The sequence below is a fragment of the Erythrolamprus reginae genome, chromosome 7, assembly GCF_031021105.1.
Source record: "Erythrolamprus reginae isolate rEryReg1 chromosome 7, rEryReg1.hap1, whole genome shotgun sequence".
NCBI lineage: Eukaryota > Metazoa > Chordata > Lepidosauria > Squamata > Dipsadidae > Erythrolamprus > Erythrolamprus reginae.
This window is the reverse complement of record NC_091956.1, coordinates 7,241,198-7,261,744: the sequence shown is the minus strand read 5'-3', so window position 1 is coordinate 7,261,744 and position 20,547 is coordinate 7,241,198. Positions and strand designations below refer to the sequence as shown.

Sequence of the window (20,547 nt, the reverse complement as noted above, 5' to 3'; positions counted from 1 at the left end):
GAGAGAGAGAGAGAGGGGGGGGGATAGAGAGAAAGAGAGCGAGGGAGAGCGAGGGATAGAGAGAGAGAGCCTGAAAAAAATATCCAAAGGGTTTTGATGGCTTCTTTTCCAACTAATGCAAATGCTTTTAAAAATAAGATCAATTAAGGGGGGGGGAGGTGCTGGCAGCCTCCTGTTTTTTTCCCTGGCCGCTCTCCTACTTCAGAGTCCAGCCAGTCTTGCTGCAACGGAGCCAACGATCTGGGGGGCACCACTGCAGAGACCCCAGACCCAGGGCTGAAAGGGCAGCCTTGGACTCAGGGAGCAGAGAGGGGGGGGGTCGAAAAGGTCCTGCGGAAAAGCCTGCCAGCCTCCCTTCCCCCCACACCCGCTGCCATTGGGGGGGCAGGTTGGGGGGGCTGGACAAGGTCGGGCTGAGCAGAGGGGAAAGGCTGCAGGAGGAAGGAAGGAAGGAAGGAAGGAAGGAGGGGAAGGGAAAGAAAGGAAAAAGAAGGAAGCTAGGAGGAAAGGGAAGGAAGGAAGGAGAAAGGGGAGGGAAAGAAGGAGAAAAGAAGGGAGGAAGGAGAAAGGGAAAGGAAAGAAGGGGAAAAGAAGGAAGCTAGGAGGAAAGGGAGGGGAGGGAGGGAGGAAGGAAGGAGAAAGGGGAGGGAAAGAAGGGGAAAAGAAGGAAGGAGAAAAGGGAGGGGAGGAAGGAAGGAAAAAGGAAGTGGAAGAAGGGAAAAAGAAGGAAGAAAGAAGAAAAGGGAGGGAAGGAAGGGAGGAAGGAAGAAAGGAGGGAGAGAAGGAAGGAAAAAGGGAAGGGGAAGGAAGGAGGAAAAAGGAAGGAGGGAGGGGAGGGAGGAAGGAAGGAAGGAAGGAGAAAGGGAAGGAAGAGAGAGAGGAAGGAAGGAAGGATGGCTGGAAGGAGAAGAAGGGAAGGAAGGAAGAAGAAAGAAGGAAAAAAGGAAGGAAGGAGAAAAGGGAGGGTGAGGAAGGAAAGAAAGAAAGAAGGAAGAAAAAGGGAAAAGAGGGAGGAGAGTGGGAGGGAGGGAAGGAAGAAAGGAAAGAAGAAAGGGAAGGGAGAGAGGCGGGTAAGGGAGAGAAGGAAGGAAGGAAGGAAGGAAGGAGAGGGAAAGAGAGGAGGAGGAAGAGAGGCCGCAAAGTTGAAGCCGGGAGTGCAGCGCAGAGGAGGAGGAGGCGTCGGCGGAGAGAAGCCCAGGCGGGCGCGCCGCTTCCCCGTCCTCCGTTCTCCTCCCGGGCAAAAGGCAGAGCCCGGTGCAACCGGGGCCGACGCCGACTCACCGTCCGGAGCTCCCGCCGACCGCCTCCTCTCCTCCTCCGCCGCAGCCCAAGTTCACCACTCGCCCCGTATCCCGCCCGGCGCCAGGCCGGCGGCGTCTGGGCTGCCCCCGCGATGCTCCCGGGGAAGCCGCCTGGGCAGCCGGCGCGGAGAAGCGGCGCGGCCGGGCGGGAGCCGGCGGGAAGCGGCGGGCAAGCGGGCGGGCCTCCCTCCGGCCAGGTAATCCCGCCTCGGGCGGCCGGGAGGCGGATTGGCTCCGGCCGCCGGGATTTGCATCTCAATGGCCAGCGCGCCCCAGCCAACTTTGCAGCGCCGGGCAGCGGCGGGAGGAGGCGGAGGCGGAGGCGGAGGAGGCGGCGCGCCTTCCGCGTTGGGTTGTGGTTGCGCAGGCTTGTGGAAGCCCGCCCGGGGGGGGGGAGAGAATGGTGGGAGGGGGAGGGCTGGAGCGGCACATCTGCTGACTCCCCGTGTGTCTCGCTTGTGTGTTGTGTGCGTGTGTGGTGCAGGGCATCCTTGGACCCTTGGGAAGCCCTTGAGAAAAAGGCGCCTGCTTTGCGCTTGCCGGTGTGTGGTTACCGGCATCCCTTTAGCACACACAGAAACATTTGTGGGTGGCTGGGAGCATCCCCGACACAGGCAGTTTCTGGGTGGTTGTGAGCATCCCTGGCACAAGCGGTTTTGGCAGTAGGTTGCTATGTGCATCCACCTTGCACCAGCATCCCTGGCACAAGCAAGGCTCCTAGCCCCAGATCTCTGGGTATGTGTGTATTGTTTGTGTGTTGGGGGGCACAGGGCATCCTTGAACCCGTGGGAAGCCCTTGAGTAAAAGGCACATGTTTTGCGCTAGCCGGCATGTAGTTACCGGCATCTGTAGCACACACAAACGTTTATAGGTGGTTGTGAGCATCCCCAACACAGGCAGTTTCTGGGTGGTTGTGAGCATCCCTGGCACAAGCAAGGCTCATAGCGCCAAATCTATGTGTGTATTGTGTGTATTGTGTGTGTGTTGGAGGGCACAGGGCATTCTTGAACCCTTGGGAAGCCCTTGAGAAAAAGGCGCCTGCTTTGCGCTCGCCGGCGTGTGGTTACCGGCATCCCTTTTAGCACACACACAAACGTTTATAGGTTGCTGTGTGCATCCACCTTGCACCAGCGGTTTCTGGACAGTCGCCAGCATCCCTGGCACAAGCAAGGCTCCTAGCCCCAGATCTCTGGGTATGTGTGTATTGTGTGTGTGCTGGAGGGCACAGGGCATCCTTGAACCCTTGGGAAGCCCTTGAGAAAAAGGCGCCTGCTTTACACTTGCCGGCATATGGTTACCGGCATCCCTTTAGCACACAAGCGTTTGTGGGTGGTTGTGAGCATCCCCGACACAGGCAGTTTCTGGGTGGTTGTGAGCATTCCTGGCACACGCATCCACCTTGCACTAGCGGTTTCTGGAGAGTCGCCAGCATCCCTGGCCCAAGCAAGGCTCCTAGCACCAGATCTATGTGTGTATTGTGTGTATTGTGTGTGTGTTGGAGGGCACAGGGCATCCTTGAACTCTTGGGAAGCCCTTGAGAAAAAGGTGCATGCTTTGTGCTAGCTGGCATCTAGTTACCAGCATTCGTAGCGCACACAAACGTTTGTGGGTGGTTGTGAGCATCCCCGACACAGGCAGTTTCTGGGTGGTTGTGAGCATTCCTTGCACCTGCGGTTTCTGGACAGTCGCCAGCATCCCTGGCACAAACAAGGTTCCTAGTGGCAAATCTGCTGACTTTCTCTGTGTGTGTGTGTATTGTGTGTTTTGTGTGTGTGTGTGTTGGAGGGCACAGGGCATCCTTGGACCCTTGGGAAGCCCTTGAGAAAAAGGCTTGCCGGCGTGTGGTTACCGGCATCCCTTTAGCACACACACAAACGTTTGTGGGTGGTTGTGAGCATCCCCGACACAGGCAGTTTCTGGGTGGTTGTGAGCATCCCTGGCACAAGCATCCACCTTGCACCAGTGGTTTCTGGACAGTCGCCAGCATCCCTGGCACAAGCAAGGCTCGTAGCGCCAGATTTCTGGGTATCCCTTTAGCACACACACAAACATTTGTAGGTGGTTGTGAGCATCCCTGGCACAAGCATCCACCTTGCACGAGTGGTTTCTGGACAGTCGCCAGCATTCCTGGCACAAGCAGGGTTTCTAGTGGCAAATCTGCTGACTTTCTCTCTCTCTCTCTCTCTCTCTCTCTCTCTCTCTCTCTCTCTCTCTCTCTGTTTGTGTGTGTATGTGTGTTGGGGGCACAGTGCATCCTTGAACCCCTGGGAAGCCCTTGAGAATAGGCACATGCTTTGCCTGCCCAGGGGCTGTGAGCACACAAGAATTTTCTGGGTGGTTGTGAGCATCCCTGGCACAATTCAAAGTGTTGGTCATGACCTATAAAGCCCTTCATGGCATCGGACCAGAATACCTCCAGGACCGCCTTCTGCCGCACGAATCCCAGCAACCGGTTAGGTCCCACAGAGTTGGCCTTCTCTGGGTCCCGTCGACTAAACAGTGTCGTTTGGCGGGTCCCAGGAGAAGAGCCTTCTCTGTGGTGGCCCCGACCCTTTGGAACCAGCTCCCCCCGGAGATTAGAACTGCCCCCACCCTCCTTGCCTTTCGTAAAGCTCTTAAGACCCACCTCTGCCGTCAGGCATGGGGGAACTGAGACATCTCCCCCGGGCCTATACAGTTTATACATGGTATGTTTGTTTGTATGCTTGCTTGTAATAATGGGGTTTTTAGCATTTTTTTAAATTATTAGATTTGTTCTTACATTGTTCTTGTTATTGTTGTGAGCCGCCCCGAGTCTACGGAGAGGGGTGGCATACAAATCTAATAAATAATAATAATAATAATAATAATAATAATAATAATAATAATAATAATATTATAATAATAATAACAACAACAACAACAACAAGCGGTTTTGGCAGTAGGTGGTTGTGTGCATCAACCTTGCACAAGCGGCTTCTGCACAGTCGCCAGGATCCCTTACACAAGCAAGGGTTGTAGCTGCAGATCTGCTGACTCTGTGTGTGTGTGTGTGTGTGTGTTGGGGTAGGTGCAGTGCATCCTTGAACCATTGGGAAGCCCTTGAGAAAATTTGTAGGTGATTGTTGTGTGTATTTCTGGCGCAAGCGTTTGCGGCAGACTCTTCAGAGAAGGGCGGCACATAAGTCCAATAGTAATAGTAGTAGTAGTAGGGACCCAGGGGAAGAGCCTTCTCTGTGGCGGCCCTGACCCTCTGGAACTAGCTCCCCCCGGAGATTAGAGCTGCCCCCACCCTCCTTGCCTTTCGTAAACTTCTTAAAACCCACCTCTGCCATCAGGCATGGGGGAACTGAGACATCTCCCCTGGGCCTATACAGTTTATACATGGTATGTTTGTGTGTATGTTTGCTTTTAATAATGGGGTTTTTAGCGTTTTTTAAATTATTAGATTTGTTTTTACATTGTCTTTATTATTGCTGTGAGTCGCCCTGAGTCTACGGAGAGGGGCGGCATACAAATCTAATAAATAAATGAATAAATGAATGAATGAATGGGATGAATGAATGAATGAATAAATAAATAAACACTACTACTACTACTACTACTAGTAGTAGTAGTAGTACTAGTAGTAGTGATGATGATGATGATAATAATAATAAAATAAAAATATAATAATAATAATAATAATAATAATAATAATAATAATAATGATGATGATGATGGACAAAGTCTCCACCTGTCAATTGCAAAAGGCCACTTTACTGGGATCGACACATATAATTCGCTACTACATCACACAGTCCTAGGTGCTTGGGAAGCGCCCGACTGGTGATGAAATACGAAATCCAGCATAGCGATCTCATGTGCTGTGTTGTATTGATAATTATCATAATCATCCCTGGCACAAGCATTTGTAGGTGGTTATGTGTATCCCTTACACAAATAGTTTCTGGGCAGTTGCACAAACGCCATCCAGGATAACCTTGACCACCTGGTGAGGTGGGGCACTTGAGTTCCACCTCTGAGGCTGATTCGCACAGCTCACCTTGGGCCTCTAGGTCTCTCAAAGGCTTAAAAAGGGATGGTTCGAACCCACTTCCATGCACTGCAACCTAGGAAGGGCATTTTCACAGCAAAAAAGAGGAACCCCACAGTGGGACACATGATGGGGACCAGTAAATTGCCCTAAAATACTTGTACAGTACATTATTATGGTACTTACTACAACAGCACAACAAACCTAACTCTATAAAAATATTTATAATATCCCGGATTATTTTGCTTCCTTGCAAATGAGCCACCGTTTTGTTCTGATGGACCAAAAGTGGTCCAAATTTTGCAAGAGGAAAAATTCACCAGTGTTGCGGTTAGCTCTGGCCCAGCTCCTGCCCCAAAGACTGTGGATGTAGGGGAGACATCCACATACTGCAGGCCTGGTTTGACACCCCCCCCCCCCCGGTGGAATCTGCTGATGAAGGCTCCTCTGACCAAGAAGACATGAGTGACAGGGAGGAGGAGAGTGTGGCAGACAGCTCAGAAGGAGATCAATTATCTAGCTCCTCCTTGGATTCAGAACAAGAGTTAATAATACAGCCACGCATGCTGAGAGCGATGCATAGGCAACAACAACTGAGAGATTATTATCAAAGAAAATGAGGCCACCTGTGGTTGGGTGGGGCTGTGGTAATTAATGAGGCTGCTATAAAGAGCAGCCTGTGGGTTTGGCCATTGTGGAGGATTATCTGACCATTGTGTTTCGTGACTGCTTTGTTGACTTTGATCTTTGTGTGCTGATTTTTCCCCGCTTTGAAACTAACCCAGAGCAAAGTGTGTTTCACTTTGTGAAAGAAGAAGGACTGTGAATTGCCTCACAGCTGCAAGCTAAGTATCACAGAACTGATAAGGGACTTGTACAAATTACCAGTTTGTTTGGAGACGAGTGCTCTTTGCTACACCAAAAGAGGGCTTAGGTTAAGGGAATTTTCATTATAAAGAACATTGTTTTGAATTTTCAAACGTGTGTGTGTCTGAAATTTGTACCTGTGAATTTTTGGGAAGAGTCTACCAGAGAGCCCGACAGAACAATTTTGCTTCCTTGCAAATGAGCAACCATTTTGTTCTGATGGACCAGAAGTGGTCCAAATTTTGCAAGAGGAAAAATTCACCGGTCCTTTCCGAGGGATAGAAAAACTAGATTTTATTTTATGATGTGCGAAATGTTAAGATTTGAAATGAACGATTTTACTCTGCAGGATGGAAACGGGAGAATGGAAATCTTTTATGTCTCCTTTTCATTCCAGCCACCGCCGAATAAAACACAGCAGGTCAAATACAACATCGATGATTGAAAATAAAAAGCTAGCATCGTTCATAAAAGGTTATGTTGCACTAAAAAGGAAAACGACTCTCTTCCCGGTTCTCTTATGCTCCAGAATTCCATTAATAACGAGAGAATTACAAAAGCCAGATCCTTTATACCCTCGAATCGTTTTTCTTGTGATAACAAGCAGTGGACTGAAATAACTTTTTCCTCCCAGTATTCAAGAAAAGTAGGAGAAGGGGGTCACATTTGGGCTTCTGGTTAACCCATGAAAACATTAAATCCCCACCCGTTAAACGAGACCCCTTCAACATTCGGGTCTGCAGCCCAACAAAACCGACACAGACTTCAGAGGATAATCAGAACTGCAGAAAAATCAATCTTATTTATTTATTTATTGGATTTGTATGACGCCCCTCTCCGTAGACTCAGGGCGGCTAACAACAGTGATAGAAAACAGCATGTAACAATCCAATACTAAAATAACTAAAAAAAACCTTATTATAAAACCAAACATCGCTACAAACATACCATGCGTAAATTGTAAAGGCCTAGGGGGAAAGAATATCTCAGTTCCCCCATGCCTGATGGCAGAGGTGGGTTTTAAGGAGTTTACAGAAGGCAAGGAGGGTGGGGGCAATTCTAATCTCTGGGGGGAACTGGTTCCAGAGAGTCAGGGCCACCACAGAGAAGGCTCTTCCCCTGGGACCCGCCAGACGACATTCTTTAGTCGACGGGACCCGGAGAAGGCCAACTCTGTGGGACCTAATCGGTCGTTAACCGATGAAAACATTAAATCCCCACCCGTTAAACAAGACCCATTCAACATTCGGGTCTGCAACCCAACAAAACCAACACAGACTTCAGAGGATAATCAGAACTGCAGAAAAAACAATGGCTGCCAACCTGCCTTCCATTGAGGACCGGTATACTGCAGGAGTCAAAAAGGGGGCAGTACAAATTTTATTTATTTATTTATTTATTTATTGGATTTGTATGCCACCCCTCTCCGCAGACTCGGGGCGGCTAACAACAATGATAAAAACAGCATGCAGAAATCCAATTAATAAAACAACTAAAAACCCTTATAATAAAACCAAACATACACACAAACATACCATGCATAACTTGTAATGGCCTAGGGGGAAGGAATATCTTAACTCCCCCATGCCTGGCGGCATAAATGAGTCTTTAGTAGTTTACGAAAGACAGGGAGGGTGGGGGCAGTTCTGATCTCCGGGGGGAGTTGGTTCCAGAGGGCCGGGGCCACCACAGAGAAGGCTCTTCCCCTGGGGCCCGCCAAACGACATTGTTTAGTCGATGGGACCCGGAGAAGGCCAACTCTGTGGGACCTTATCGGTCGCTGGGATTCGTGCAGTAGCAGGCGGTTCCGGAGGAAAATATTTACGGACCCCTCACATCCTGGACATAAACTGTTTCAACTCCTACCCTCAAAACGTCAGTACAGAGCACTGCACACCAAGACAACTAGACACAATTTTGTCCGAACGCCATCACTCTGCTAAACAAATAATTCCCTTATGACTGTCAAACTATTCACTAAGACTGCATTACTCTGAGGGTCGCCCAGAAAGTAATGCACCAATTAACACCCCCCCCCCCAGGCTACAGTAATGATATGAATGCGAAACTTTAGATACACATTATTTGAATTGTCAGGAGTGTGTGTGTAAGTTTTGCGTTTCTTCAGACAGATAGCGTAGCTGCAGCAGTGTTTCGAAATGGCGCCTGTAAGTGATGTACGTTACAAGCAGCATGTCGTCATTGAATTTCTAACTGTAGAGAAAGAAACTGTTGGGAACATTCACAAACGTTTGTGTATAGTTTATGGAGACTCTGAAGTCGACCGACGTATGGTTAGTCGCTGGGCACAGAGGATGAGGCCATTAGAAGATGGTTCGGTGATTTACACATTGCAGAAATGGCTTCGTGACCAGAACAAGGAGTGGTACCAATTATTTATTTTTATTTATTTATTTTGTCCAATACACAATGAGGGTTTTAGTGGGTATATAGCTATATACACATAGTAAAATACATGATGAAGGTTATAGAGGAGATACTCATAGTAAAATAGATCTATGAAAGAATAGAAGAGAAGATATAGGAATAAAACATATCAATGAAAGAATAGAAAAAGAGATATAGAAATAGAAGAAAGGTATAGGAGATATAGAAGAGCAATAGGACAGGGGATGGAAGGCACTCTAGTGCACTTGTACTCGCCCCTTACCGACTTCTTAGGAATATGGGTAGGTCAACCGTAGATAATCTAAGGGTAAAGTGTTGGGGGTTTGGGGATGACACTATGGAGTCCGGTAACGAGTTCCACGCTTCGACAACTCGGTTACTGAAGCCATATTTTTTACAGTCAAGTTTGGAGCGGTTAATATTAAGTTTAAATCTGTTGTGTGCTCTTGTGTTGTTGTGGTTGAAGCTGAAGTAGTCGCCGACAGGCAGGACGTTGCAGCATATGATCTTGTGGGCAATACTTAGATCTTGTTTAAAGCATCTTAGTTCTAGTCTTTCTAGGCCCAGGATTGAAAGTCCAGTCTCGTAGGGTATTCTGTTTCGAGTGGAGGAGTGAAAGGCTCTTCTGGTGAAGTATCTTTGGACATTTTCAAGGGTGTTAATGTCTGAGATGTGATATGGGTTCCAAATGGATGAGCTGTATTCGAGGATGGGTCTGGTAAAAGTTTTGTAAGCTCTGGTAAGTAGTGTGAGATTGCCAGAGCAGAAGCTACATAGGATTAGGTTTACAACTCTTGAAGCCTTCTTGGCTATATTGTTGCAGTGGGCTTTGGCACTTAAATCTTTTGTTATTAGTATACCAAGGTCTTTAACCAACAGGGCATAGACGCCCTTGTGTCTCGCTGGAGGAAGACCATAGAACGGGACAGAGATTACGTGGAAAAATAGGGAGCATAGAAGAAGCATCATTCTTCCTTGTGTGTAAGTTTCATTGTGTTCAATAAATAATTGTTGAAGGAAAAAAATGTGGTGCATTACTTTCTGGGCGACCCTTGTACATGAGCCAAAAAGAGGACCGTGAAAGTATTTAATGATTCCCCACATCCTGGACATAAATTGTCTCAATTCCTACCCTTAAAATGATGCTATAGGGCACTGTACACCAGAACAACTAGACACAAGGACAGTTTTTTCCCCAAACGCCATCACTCTGCTAAACAAATAATTTATTTATTTTTATTTATTTATTAGATTTGTATGCCACCCCTCTGCGAAGACTCGGGGCGGCTAACAACAATATAAAAAGACAATGCAAACAAATCTAATATTTAAAAAAATCTAAAAACCCAAATTTAAAAAACCACTCATACATACAAACATACCATGTATAAATTCTATAAGCCTTGGGGGAAGGGAAAATTTCAATTCCCCCATGCCTGACGACAGAAGTGGGTTTTAAGGAGCTTGCAAAAGGCAAGGAGGGTGGGGGCAACTCTGATATCTGGGGGGAGCTGGTTCCAGAGGGTCGGGGCCGCCACAGAGAAGGCTCTTCTCCTGGGTCCCACCAAACGACATTGCTTAGTCGACGGGACCCGGAGAAGGCCAACTCTGTGGGACCTAACCGGTCGCTGGGATTCATGCTGCAGAAGGCGGTCCCGGAGATATTCTGGTCCGATGCCATGAAGGGCTTTATAGGTCGTGACCAACACTTCGAATTGTGACCAGAAATTGATCAGCAACCAATGCAGACTGCGGAGTGTTGGTGTAACATGGGCATACCTAGGGAAGCCCATGATTTTATTTATTTATTTTATTTATTATTTAGATTTGTATGCCGCCCCTCTCCGCAGACTCGGGGCGGCTCACAACAGAATAAAACAATTCATGACAAATCTAAATTATAGTTTAAAATATTTTAAAAAACCCATTTACTAAGCAAACATACATACAAACATACCATGCATAAATGGAATATGCCCGGGGGAGATGTCTCAGTTCCCCCATGCCTGACGACAAAGGTGGGTTTTGAGGAGCTTACGAAAGGCAAGGAGAGTAGGGGCAGTTCTAATCTCGGGGGGAGTTGGTTCCAGAGAGTCGGGGCCGCCACAGAGAAGGCTCTTCCCCTGGGGCCCGCCAACCGACATTGTTTAGTTGACGGGACCCGGAGAAGGCCAACTCTTGCTCTCGCAGCTGCATTTTGCACGATCTGAAGTTTCCAAACACTTTTCAAAGGTAGCCCCATGTCGAGAGCGTTACAGTAGTGGAACCTCAATGTGATGATTCCCTCACTGCTGCCAAACAATTCACTAAGGCTGCATCACTATTAGTCTTCTTGTCATTCCTATCACCCATCTCCTCCCATATTCATGAATAAATGAGTAAAAAATGAGTAAGACATGAGTAAATGCAGCAAGGAGGTGAACCCTCCTCACTACTCCGGACTCAATTTACAGGGGTTTCCTTTGTGTTGACTAATGGGGGATACAAGTAAATGTTGTGACACGGTCCTTGGGGTCCTGATCAGACACAAAGCTAGTACAACTCCCGAGGTCGCAAAGTTCACCCTCCGTTTGAATGCTTCAAATGGTTGTTTCCATTTGCCGCGACAGGGTTTAATTTATGACGGGGGCCGCGTTGATATTTTTTTTCCCCCCTCAATCAATCGATCAGCTTCAATTTTCTAAATTTCCCTGCAAGAGTCTGGCTCCCAAAGTACCAGACACTGGACTAATAGTATCTTAGTTCTCCTCCTACTTGAGATAGAAACATAGAAACATAGAAACATAGAAACATAGAAACATAGAAACATAGAAACATAGAAACATAGAAACATAGAAACATAGAAACATAGAAACATAGAAACATAGAAACATAGAAACATAGAAACATAGAAACATAGAAGTCTGACGGCAGAAAAAGACCTCATGGTCCATCTAGTCTGCCCTTATACTATTTTCTGTATTTTATCTTAGGATGGATATATGTTTATCCCAGGCATGTTTAAATTCAGTTCTTGTGGATTTATCTACCACGTCTGCTGGAAGTTTGTTCCAAGGATCTACTACTCTTTCAGTAAAATAATATTTTCTCATGTTGCTTTTGATCTTTTCCCCAACTAACTTCAGATTGTGTCCCCTTGTTCTTGTGTTCACTTTCCTATTAAAAACACTTCCCTCCTGGACCTTATTTAGCCCTTTAACATATTTAAATGTTTCGATCATGTCCCCCCTTTTCCTTCTGTCCTCCAGACTATACAGATTGAGTTCATGAAGTCTTTCCTGATACGTTTTGTGCTTAAGACCTTCCACCATTCTTGTAGCCCGTCTTTGGACCCGTTCAATTTTGTCAATATCTTTTTGTAGGTGAGGTCTCCAGAACTGAACACAGTATTCCAAATGTGGTCTCACCAGCACTCTATATAGCGGGATCATAATCTCCCTCTTCCTGCTTGTTATACTTCTAGCTATGCAGCCAAGCATCCTACTTGCTTTCCCTACCGCCTGACTGCACTGTTCACCCCATTTTGAGACTGTCAGAAATCCCTACCCCTAAATCCTTTTCTTCTGAAGTTTTTGCTAACACAGAACTGCCAATACAATACTCAGATTGAGGGTTCTTTTTCCCCAAGTGCATTATTTTACATTTGGAAACATTAAACTGCAGTTTCCATTGCTTTGACCATTTATCTAGTAAAGCTAAACCATTTACCATATTACAGACGCCTCCAGGAATATCAACCCTATTGCATACTTTAGAGTCATCGGCAAATAGGCAAACCAGATCCTAACCGTATGGTGAAACCATTTATTATAATTCAAGATCCTGAGATTTTTCTTTTTAATAGGAGGGCCGGGGGAATTAAATTGCCCCCTTGATCAGGAAAAGGAAGGGAGATTAGTATAGATTCGACAGGAAAGAAAAGTACAGTGATACCTTGTCTTACAAACTTAATTGGTTCCGGGACGAGGTTTGTAAGGTGAAAAGTTTGTAAGACGAAACAATGTTTCCCATAGGAATCAATGGAAAAGTGATTAATGCGTGCAAGCCCAAAACTCACCCCTTTTGCCAGCCGAAGCGCCCGTTTTTGTGCTGCTGGGATTCCCCTGAGGCTCCCCTCCATGGGATCACAATATCCCTCTTGTTATACCTCTAGCTGTGCAACCAAGCACTCTACTTGCTTTCCCTACTGTTTGACCGCACTGTTCACCCATTTTGAGACTGTCAGAAATCACTACCCCTAAATTCGTATCTTCTGAACTGCCAATACAATACTCAGATTGAGGATTCCTTTTCCCCCAAGTGCATTATTTTACATTTGGAAACATTAAACTGTAGTTTCCATTGCTTTGACCACTGATTTATTAAAGCTAAATCATTTGCTATATTACAGACATCTCCAGGTATATCAACCCTATTGCACACTTTAGAGTCATCGGCAAATAGGCAAACCTTCCCTACCAAACCTTCCCCTATGTCACTCACAAAATAGGACCCAGAACCAGTGTTCCCTCTAATTTTTTTTGGGGGGTGGGTGGAAAAGTATAGTGTCTGAGCGGCAGTCCCTTCGGGACTGGGCGGCACAGAAATAATAAACAAACAAACAAACAAACAAACAAATAAAAAACCCACCCTGTTTTGCCTCAGAGAATTTCAAAATAAAATACTGTACTGTGTGTTTATAACAATGAGCTCATAATAGGGCAACTCTATCAATATCAAAATGCCACTTAAATAGTTGAGCTAGTTTCAAACTAGATTTTGATTTTCTTTCTCTCGTCCTTACTCCCATTCTTTTTCTTTCTCTTTTCCTTCCTCTCTTTTTTCTATCTGTTTCTCTCTCTTCCTCTCTTCCTCTCTCTCTCCTTCCCTCTCACTCTTTCCCTCTCGGCTTCTGGGCAGGTTTGGAAAACTCTGAGTTGATGATGATTTTTAAGTGAGCGATTGCTCACTGCTCAGCTTAGAGGGAACTATGCCCAGAACAGATCCTTGTGGCACAGCACTTGTAACCTGTCTCTGCTCAGAATACTCGCCATTAACAACAACTGCCATTTTTCACTGCCATTTTTAACTTTGAATGGTCACTAAGCGAACTGCTTAGGGCTACCTGTATTGCAGAGATCAAAATTGGATGCAGTAATCCAAAGGTGTTTTGTTCCCCGCTGTTTAGTACAAAACATGTCTTTCAGCTTTGGTGTGTGTGAACGTACCTGGAACCTGAGTGAAAATGTTGCTTAGACTACGAGGAAAGGGAACCTGGGCATTTTAAAAGGAGCTGCCTAGTTGAGCCAAGTAGGTTACGCAGTGGAATTACTAATAGCACCACTGTAAAATTGGCTGATTGCCTTTGCTGGCAATGCTCAGAAATTGGTCTCTTCCCAGCTCTGAAATTAGCCTCAACAATGTGCCAAAAACCAGAGATTTTTTTTCCTACCTCTCCTTGGCAATTTAGAGTTTGGCTCCATTTCGGGTGCGAGATGCTTGACTCTCTAAACCAGGGGTCACCAAACTTTCGGACCTCAGGGATCACTACATTCATAAATTAAATTCCACAGACCACTAATTATTATTATTTATTGGATTTCTATGCCGCCCCTCTCCGCAGACTCGGGGCGGTTAGCTTCTGCTCTGGCAATCTCTCACTACTGACTAGAGCCTACAAAGCCTATGCCAGACCCATTCTCGAATACAGCTCATCTGTCTGGAACCCACACCACATCTCAGACATCAACACTCTCGAAAACGTCCAAAGATATTTCACCAGAAGAGCCCTTCACTCCTCCACTCGAAACAGAATACCCTACGAAAATAGACTATCTATCCTGGGTCTTGAAAGCTTAGAACTGCAACACCTAAAACACGATCTAAGTATTGCCCACAAGATCATATGCTGCAACGTCCTTCCGGTCAATGACTACTTCAGCTTCAACAGCAACAACACAAGAGCACGCAACAGATTCAAACGTAACATCAACCGCTCCAAACTTGACTGTAAAAAATATGACTTTAACAACCAAGTTGTCGAAGCATGGAACTCATTGCCAGACTCAGTGGTGTCAGCCCCCAGCCCCAAACATTTCTCCCTAAGACTCTCCACGATTGACCTCTCCAAGTTCCTAAGAGGCCAGTAAGGGGCGTACATAAGTGCACTGATGTGCCTATCGTCCCCTGTCCAATCTTCTTTCCTTATCTCATATCTCATACATTTTCTCTCCTTTCCTCCAACCTCTCTTCTTTCTTACTTTCTATCATTATATATATTACTTAATGTCTATTCTCTTTCATATTTATTTATTTATTTTATTTATTTATTACTTAGATTTGTATGCCGCCCGTCTCCGAAGACTCGGGGCGGCTCACAACACATGGAAACAAATCATAAATAATCTGAATTTAAAATATTTAAAGATTTAAGAAAGACCCCATATACTAACAGACATACACACAAGCATACCATATATAAATTAAACATGCCCAGGGGGAGATGTTTCAGTTCCCCCATGCCTGACGGCAAAGGTGGGTTTTAAGGAGTTTACGGAAGGCAGGAAGAGTAGGGGCAGTTCTAATCTACGGGGGGAGTTGGTTCCAGAGGGCCGGTGCCGCCACAGAGAAGGCTCTTCCCCTGGGGCCCGCCAACCGACATTGTTTAGTTGACGGGACCCTGAGAAGGCCCACTCTGTGGGACCTAATCGGTCGCTGGGATTCGTGCGGCAGGAGGCAGTCTCGGAGATATTCTGGTCCAATGCCATGAAGGGCTTTAAAGGTCATAACCAACATATGTATTGTATATTGGACAAAGAATAAATAAATAAATAAATAAATAAATAAATAAAAAACAGCATGTAACAATCCAATACTAAACAACTAAGAAACCCCTTATTATAAAACCAAACATACATACAAACATACCATGCGTAAATTGTAAAGGCCTAGGGGGAAAGAATATCTCAGTTGCCCCATGCCTGACGGCAGAGGTGGGTTTTAAGAAGCTTACGAAAGGCAAGGAGGGTGGGGGCAATTCTAATCTCTGGGAGGAGTTGGTTCCAAAGGGCCGGGGCCGCCACAGAGAAGGCTCTTCCCCTGGGTCCCGCCAAACAAAATTGGCGATCTTTGTTCTCTCTATTTTCCCTTCCTTCTCTTATTCCTTTTCCTTTTTCTGTTTTATTAAATTGGATTGTTACATGTTGTTTTTTATCATTGTTGTTAGCCGCCCCGAGTCTGCGGAGAGGGGCGGCATACAAATCCAATAAATAATAATAAATAAATAATAATAATAATCTTGCTACTGTTTACTCATGTACATTTATTGACGCTTTGTATTTTAATTGTTTATATTTTAATTCTTCAAATAAAGTATTTTTTTAAATTAAAAAAAAATTACAATTAACAACAATAATAAAAAGAAGTCAAAGGGAAAAAAACACTAATTTCTAAAATCATCATTGAAACTAAGATAATTTAATGACATACATACTAAGCATTCAAACCAATCCAAGCTAGTGGTTGTTGCTATGATGGTTGCAGTATCCTGGAGTCATGCGATAGTTCAGATTCCATGTTTCGTGAACAGATTTTTGGGGATTCGTGGACGTTCAGCACAAAACTTGGCCGAGCTTCGCAATCAATCAACTGCTCTATTTCCAGGCATATCTGAGCATATCAAGCTGTTGCCTGCGATACAATCTGTTGTTTTATTCTTAGCTCTGCAGCTCGCCAAATCTTCTCCATAACTGGGCTGGGATTTGGATTTTGGCAGGGGTGAATTGCTCACGGTTTGGGTGTGCCTGCTGGTTGTCGGAGAGCCGGTAGCGATTGCAGTGCAAGGCTCCGCCCACTTGCCCAGACGCCGCCGTTTGTGTTCTGTGCACGCATAGAGAGTAAGAGAACCCAAATACAGTGTTACCTCTACTTATGAACTTAATTCGTTCCGTGACCAGGTTCTTAAGTAGAAAAGTTTGTAAGTAGAAGCAATTTTTCCCCATAGGAATCAATGCAAAAGCAAATAATGCATGCGATTGGGGAAACCACAGGGAGGGGGGGGGAGGCCCTGTTTCCTCCCAGGAGATTCCTAGAGAGGCCCCACGGAGGCTTCTCCATGCCTTTTGCGGACTTGTCTCCTCCCAGGAGGTTCCTAGAGAGGCCCCACGGAGGCTTCTCCCTGCCTTTTCTGGCCCTGTTTCCTCCCAGGAGATTCCTAGAGAGGCCCCACAGAGGCTTCTCCCTGCCTTTTCTGGCCATGTTTCCTCCCAGGAGATTCCTAGAGAGGCCCCACAGAGGCTTTTCCCTGCCTTTTCCAGCCCTGTTTCCTCCCAGGAGATTCCTAGAGAGGTCCCACAGAGGCTTCTCCCCGCCTTTTGCGGCCCTGTCTCCTCCCAGGAGATTCCTAGAGAGGCCCCACAGAGGCTTCTCCTCAACTCCAGCTCGGAATTTGGGTGGGAGGAAGAGGAGGAAGAAGAGGAAGAGGAGGACAGTCGCTGCCGAGGGAAGAAGGTACCACTGTAGTGGCATCTGGGCAGGTGGACGAAGTCTCGCACTGCCATCGCTACTGCTTCTCCAATGACCAGCAGGCACCTATAATTTCCTCCTTTGAAAATACATTAAACAATATGCCTTGATAGAATCTCCGAAGAGTTTTGACGATGGAGAAACACCGACTTTCTTTGCCCTTATGGCTCTTTGGTATGTTTGCTTGAAGTCAACTTACAGGCCAAGTGACTGACGGGGCAGAAGTCCTTATCTACGCCCTTGAAGCTAGATAATACCAAAATAATTAGCCAGAGGTGCTTTGCACAGCTGACTCATAACCTACATTTCGACTCGTTGCAAAGCACTATTTCCACCCCTGACACAAGACTGACCATTGGTTTCTGGCCAGGCTTGCTATACAGTGGTACCTCGAGATACGAGTTTAATTCGTTCCGGACCTGCGCTCTTAAGTCGAGCAGCTCTTATCTCGAACGACTTTTCCCCATAGGAATTAATGTAAATAATTTTAATTGGTTCCAGCCCTCAAAAAACTCACAAAGTTAGTCTAAATTATGCAAAAAGACATTGCAAGAATAAATGTAACTTTACTTATTAATAAGATGATAAGCTGAGAGCTTTCCTTCCCTTCCTCTTTTTACCCAAAACAATCAACATGGCAAACTTTTATTTTTATTCATTAAACTGTAGTTATTTATTCAACTTCACTGCCACCCAATCCTGTAGAGGGAGGAAAGAAGGGAGGAAGGAAAAGGAAAGCAAGAAATGGAGGGAGGAAAGGAAGGAAGGAAAGAAAGAAAGGAAGGAAGAAAGGAAGGAAGAAAGAAAGGGTGAAGGGACAGGAACAGAGGAAGGAAGCAAGGAAACTTATGAAAGGGGAGAGTAACTTCACTGCCACCCAATCCTGTAGAGGGAGGAAAGAAGGGAGGAAGGAAAAGGAAAGCAAGAAATAGAGGAAGGGAAGGTAAAAGAGAGAAAGAAAAAGAGCAAGAAAGAAAGAAAGCAAGAGAGAAAGAAAGAAAATGAAAGAGAAATAAAAATAGAGAGGGAGAATGAAAGAAATGGAAGGAGGGAAGGAAGGAGAGAAAGCAAGAGAAAGAAAGAAGGCAAGAGAAAGAAAGAAAGAAAGAGAAAGAAAGAAAGAAAGAGAAAGAAAAAAGAATGAAAGAGCAAGAGAGCAAGAGAGAAAAAGAAAGAGAGAGAGAAAGAAAGAAAGAAAGAAAGAAAGAAAGGCAACTTCAAAGAAAGGCTCACTGAGCATCTCTCACTCTCTCTCTCTTTCTATCCCTCTCTCTTTCTCTCCCCCCTCTCCCCCCCTTTCCCTCTCTCTTTCTCTCTCTCCCTCTCTCTTTCTCTCCCACCTCTCCCCTCTTTCCCTCTCCCCCCCCCAGGCCGGCAGCGATGTTTTAAAACAGCCGCGCCGTTTGCGAGCTAACTCCTGAGGTGCGGAAGTTCGCCTTTGGCGTTTGGGCCACTCGGAATGTGAAATTCAAAACAGCGTTCGGATCCCCCCACCCCCAGCAGAAGCCAAGGACCCCCAGAGTGGGGCGGCAGGGGAGGTGACCGCCTCTCCACTCACCAAGTGCCGGGATACGAGCCAAGAAGAGCCGGGCTGGCTTACTTTCCTTCCTTCCCGCGCTGATGCAGAGCCACTCGAACAAAGCGTCACGCCCCCCTGACGCTTTTGGCGGCAAAAGAGCCCAGCGTCGCTTCGGAAGCCGCCGAAAGCATCAGAGGGGCGCGACGCTTTGTTCGAGTGGCTCTGCATCAGCACGGGAAGGAAGGAAAGTAAGCCAGCCCGGCTCTTCTCGGCTCGTATCGCGGAGAGGGGCGGCATACAAATCCAAGTAATAAATAAAATTAAATTAAAAAATGTCTCTCCTCTCCCAGCTCTTATCTCGAGTAGCTCTTAAGTCGAGCAGCTCTTATGTCGGGGTTCCACTGTACTGTTAACTTTATTTTTTTATTTTTTTATTTTGTCCAATGCATAATACACATTGAAGAGAATAGATATGTAATAATATAAGTAAAGAAAAGAATAGAAAAAAAGATATAAAAGTATAGGTGAACATATTTGAAAGGAAGAAAAGATAAATGAGATAAGGAGAGACAATTGGACAGGGGACGGAAGGCACACTGGTGCACTTATGCACGCCCCTTGAGACTCTGATGAGGGATCTGGGTTGCGGGTTAAAAGAATGTGTGAAAAAGGTTAGCATGTCCAGTAAGGATGGATGAGATTCAAAACTCTAGGGGAGTTGGTTCCCTTGGCTTGTATGGCTTTGGATGGGCAGTCAATTTCCTTCTCTCCCCCCCTTCCTTGTTTCTGGAAAATTACCATAGTTTTGGAGTATAAGATGCACCTTTTTCCCCCTAAAAAGAGGGTGAAAATCTGGCTACACTGATTGTAGCCCAGCTCAGCCTCTCAAATGGAGATTTTGGAGGCTGAAGCAGCCTCTCAAATAGAGTTTGAGGAGCATCAGGAAAGGTTGCAAGAGGAGGGGGATTGCAATTGAGGTCTTTCCTTTCCTTTCCTTCTTTCTCCCCCTCCCCCTTCCATCCATCTCTTCCACCCTTCCATCCATACACCTTCCTTCCTTCCTTCCTTCCTTCTTTCCTTCCTTCCTTCCCTCTCTCCCCATCCATCCATCTCTTCCACTCTCTCATCCATGCACCTTCCTTCCTTCCCTCTCCATCCATCCACCCATCCATCTCTTCCAACCATCCATGCACCTTCCTTCCTTCCTTCCTTCCCTCTCCATCCATCCATCTCTTCCACCCTTCCATCCATGCACCTTCCTTCCTTCCTTCATTCCTTCTTTCCTTCCTTCCTTCCCTCTCTCCCCATCCATCCATCCATCCATCTCTTCTACCCATCCATGCACCTTCCTCCCTCCCTCCCTTCCTTCATTCTTTCCTTTCTTCCCTCTCTTCCCATCCATCCATCTCTTCCACTCTCTCATCCATGCACCTTCCTTCCTCCCCTCTCCATCCATCCACCCATCCATCTCTTCCAACCATCCATGCACCTTCCTTCCTTCCCTCTCCATCCATCCACCCATCCATCTCTTCCACCCATCCATGCACCTTCCTTCCTTCCTTCCTTCCCTCTCCATCCATCCATCTCTTCCACCCTCCCATCTGTGCATCTTATTTTATTTATTTATTTATTGGATTTGTATGCTGCCCCTCTCCACAGACTCAGGGCGGCTAACAACAAGGATAAAAGCAGCATGTAACATCTTCCTTCCTTCCTTCCTTCCTTCCTTCCCTCCCTCCCTCCTTCCTTCCCTCCTTCCTTCCTTCCTTCCCTCCTTCCCTCCTCCCTTCCTCCCTTCCTCCCTCCCTTCCCTGCTTCCTTCCTTCTTTCCCTCCCTCCCTCCCTCTCTCCCTCCATCCTTCCTTCCTTCCTTCCTTGCTTCCTTCACTCCTTCCTCCCTTCTTCCTCCCTCTCCTCTTTTCTCCTCTGTTTAC

At 46.2% G+C, this 20,547-nt stretch overlaps 1 protein-coding gene across 4 annotated transcripts in view; it reads right to left on the bottom strand.

The window, feature by feature from the left end:
- The window catches only part of SHROOM3 (shroom family member 3), a 200,128-nt gene that overhangs the window by 76,979 nt on the left and 102,602 nt on the right, over positions 1-20,547 (bottom strand). The window contains exon 1 of one of the 4 annotated variants that reach the window (XM_070756914.1): positions 1,282-1,433. The exons of the other annotated variants lie outside the window; for them this stretch is intronic. The gene's annotated coding sequence lies outside the window, so the exon portion shown is untranslated. Of the gene's footprint in view, positions 1-1,281; positions 1,434-20,547 lie in introns of those variants that run through there. 4 annotated transcript variants of the gene reach the window in all.